A 3,661-nucleotide genomic window follows, 5' to 3' on the forward strand; every position below is an offset into this window, starting at 1 on the left:
TCTTGACCTTTTAACCAGCTGTGGTTTTCTGTGATGGTCTTTGTTACAAAAAGACAACTTTTTTTAAAAAAAGAAGGTGGGGTTACACTTATATGTATCTCCATGCCATGTGACTCTATCCCAAATTTTCTTTGTTGCTGTTCCAACAATACAGTTCTATTAATGCAAGGATTTCAGAGTATCTCTCTTCCTGTGCTAACTTTTGGTGAATTCTTCCACGTGTAGCCCCTTTGTTTTGGGTGGCTATTTCTCAACTGGTGTCCCCATCCTCTATGCCAGAACCACCTATTATCAGAAGTGGATTTCTAATCCAAAAGCAGTCAGCACGTATGTTGTTAGCGTGTGCTTGCTTGAAGCAGTGGGCTCAGCTTGTTTGTTTGCCTTTTGTCTGGGTAAACAGGAACCCAGGGAGAGGACATTTCCACACTCACCATAGGCTGGCGTGATGGTGGTAGTGATGTCCGTTATGGCTGAGTGCAAGATAGTCAAGCAGAGGAAGCAGGCTGGGAGTCGGAGGAGAATTGGAGCTCATCTACATGAGAAAGGAAGAGAAGACACAGAAACTAAAGAAAGAAGGGCAGAGAGAGACATGGAAAGCCACAGTGAGAAACGGTTGTCACGGTGACCTCCTGTAATCTCGCCATACTGGAGGCCGAGGCAGGAGAGTTGGAAGCCAGTCTGGACTACATAGCAAGACTGTCAAACAAAGAGAGAGAGAAGGAAGGATTGGTAGCCTGAAGCGAAATAGATGGAGATCATCGGTCCCTAGTGGCTTTTAATTAACTGCACGTCCTGCTCAGGCTGGTTTTGCAGTTCCAGTTCGCCTCAGATTAAATAAACATCCTCCTTTGGCAAGTTTGGATGAGACTCTGTTACTTGCTAGAAAAGGCAGTTTAAGGTACTTTCTAATATCCATTCTCAGTTAGATTTCAGGGACATTGTCCATGCAAAATAGTAACAGAGAGATAAATGAAATGCCAATTTGCAAAGAACATTGTGATTTTTCAGAATGCTGCAGCATTCAGGTTAGATGCCCAGTTCATATTCTTTCCTTCAGAGAGCTTTTGTGGGAACCGGCTGCTCTGTCAAGACTGCTCGGTAAGCCTGAGCCAGAGCAAAAAAGCTGTGCTTAAAGCTATTCTCAATAAACTGTCGGAGTACAGTGCAGTGCTCATACCCATCGTGGGAATGGACCAGGCTGTCTTAAGGCAATTGTCCAACGGACCGGTTTTCCCCTATAGCTTGATTTACTCACCTTTCTGTTGATCTTGCTCTTCTGCTAATACTTTCCTTGGAGAATTTATAATAGCTTTGTTATCAATACATGTAATAGTATTTTTATTTGCCAGCACTGAGCTAAGCCCTCTGTATGCACCGTCTCGTCAAATCCTATTAAGTAGGTGTTACTCCACTTGACAGATAAGATTGAGCCATGTTAAAAAACCTGACCAGGGTAATTTGCCTTCCTGAGTCAGGAAAACAGAGTAAGACGAGATGCAGAAATTGTGTTAGGGATCTGACTTGTTACCCTGGCCTTAATCGTTTTAAAGTTAGCCTGCTTTCTTGATTTGAGGAGAAACACATGGTCAACTGTGTTCATAGCAGCTTGTCTTCATGGGGCACATGCCAATCTTCAGCATTTTAAATCAAAAGCTCTGGTCATTTATTGAGGTTGAGGCTGGAAGTTGTTGTTTTCTGTTTGTTTTTATCGAGACAGGGTTTCTTTGTGTTGCTCTGACTGTTCTGGAACTTGCTTTGTAGACCAGGCTGGCCTCAAACTCAGAAATCCACCTGCTTTTGTGCCGGAGTGCTGGGATTAAAGGTGTGTGCCACCACGCCAAGCAAGGCTGGAAGCTTTTACCTACCCTATCAGGTAGGCAGCGTTAGCTCTCTCTTAAGCAATGAGAAAACAGATTCAAGGTAGATAAAATACTCCATGTGGAAATAAGTAGTACAGGCCAGGCCCCCTTGCTACATACACCTCCTGCTTTACCCACACTTTATTGCCTATCATTCAAACTTTCTGATCTGAATTGATCTTCTCATTTCATAGCCCAGCAGTTTCCCTTTGACTGCGTCCTCATTTAAGAATACTATCTTTAAGGACTTCTAGCACAGAATTACATGGAAGGCTTACGTGCAAATGGTGAGTAGCTTTGGCTTCTGGAATGGTGTGTCATAAAGTTTGTTTCCAATAGAATGCAACACCCCCCCCACTCCCTCCCCACCCTCCCCACCCCCTCACCCCACCATCAAGTCTGTTCCCTGGCTCTCTGGGCAATTTCAAAGCTCCTGGGACACCACACAAATCATCGCTAAAATAAGGAACAAAAAGCAGCTATAATTCTTAGTCTCGAGTATTCTATAGGTGCTTCTGCCCCCACACCAGGGAATATGTTTGGGTGTCTCTCTATTTTTTTTCTGCAGTCAAAACCCTGGATGATCACCTGTTTAAAGATTGTGGGTGACTGGATGTGTGACTCACACCTGTAATCCCAGCATTCCAGAGGTGGAGGCAGGAGGATCCGAAGTTCAAGCTCATCCTCTGCTACAAGTTTGAGGCCAGCCTGGGCTAACAGAAGACCCTGTCTCAAAAAGTGTCAAAAAAGTTACACATATGACTGACTATATTACCATATAAGGCCCATAAATTCTACTCCCAAGTATGTATCCCAAAGAATTAGAAACAGGTTATTTAGACAACATATTTAGGTATGTTCAGAGAACCAGTTCATGTCAGCCAAAGGGTGGAAATAACCCTTACATCCACCAACAGATGTAAGAAGAGAAAAGCAAACCATAGTTTATACATTCAATGCCATCCTATGTAGCCATAAAAAGCAATGAAGTGTGTGATGCATGCTACAACCTGGAATAACCTTGTCTGGATTCTTTGACCTAGCCAGACAAGACCAGGCCTGCTCCAGGAGGCTTAGGCGGGACGTTTGTAGGTTCAAAGACTGCCTGAGCTAGAGTGAGTTCGAGGCCAACCTGGGAAGCTTAGGCGCGCGAACATACACACACACACACACACACACACACACACACACACACACACACACACACAATGCCACACACAAAAAATGCCCAAAACGACTCCATTTATATGAAATATACAGAAAAGGTAAATCTATAGAGAAAGAAAATGCATTAATGGTTTTTCAGAGGACTAGGCAGTGGAGCGACTGATTAATTTGTGTGTGTGTTTCCTTCTGATGGAACCGTTCAGAATTAGGAGGGGGTCATTGCTGACTGTTTTAAGTGTAATAAATGCCACTGAATTTTTAAACGGTTATCTTTATGTTATGTTGCGTTTCATCTCGTGGAAAAAGTAAAAGTTTAACCACGCTCTTTTGCCCTTCTCTGGGTTTGGAATCTTCTTTACCGATCCAGGGCAAAAGAAAGAGTCTTCATCCTTGGGGGAGGGGTAGAGGCCTTGTCCGAAGAAGCGCCTCTGGCAGCACAGTTGTTTAAGCCGCGTGCGCTGGGTCCCACCTGGTCGGCACCCAGGGCGGGTCCTGAGGTCGGTGGGCACTGCTGGGGTTTTGGGGGGAGGGAGAGCGCACACCCTCTTAGGAGACACATCCGGCCGATTTAAAAAAAAAAAAAAAAAAAAAACCCACAAAAGTTGGCGATGAACTCAGAGTAGGAGGGGGTGCCA

This window comes from Peromyscus maniculatus, chromosome 2, assembly GCF_049852395.1.
Source record: "Peromyscus maniculatus bairdii isolate BWxNUB_F1_BW_parent chromosome 2, HU_Pman_BW_mat_3.1, whole genome shotgun sequence".
In the NCBI taxonomy this organism is placed as follows: Eukaryota; Metazoa; Chordata; class Mammalia; order Rodentia; family Cricetidae; genus Peromyscus; species Peromyscus maniculatus.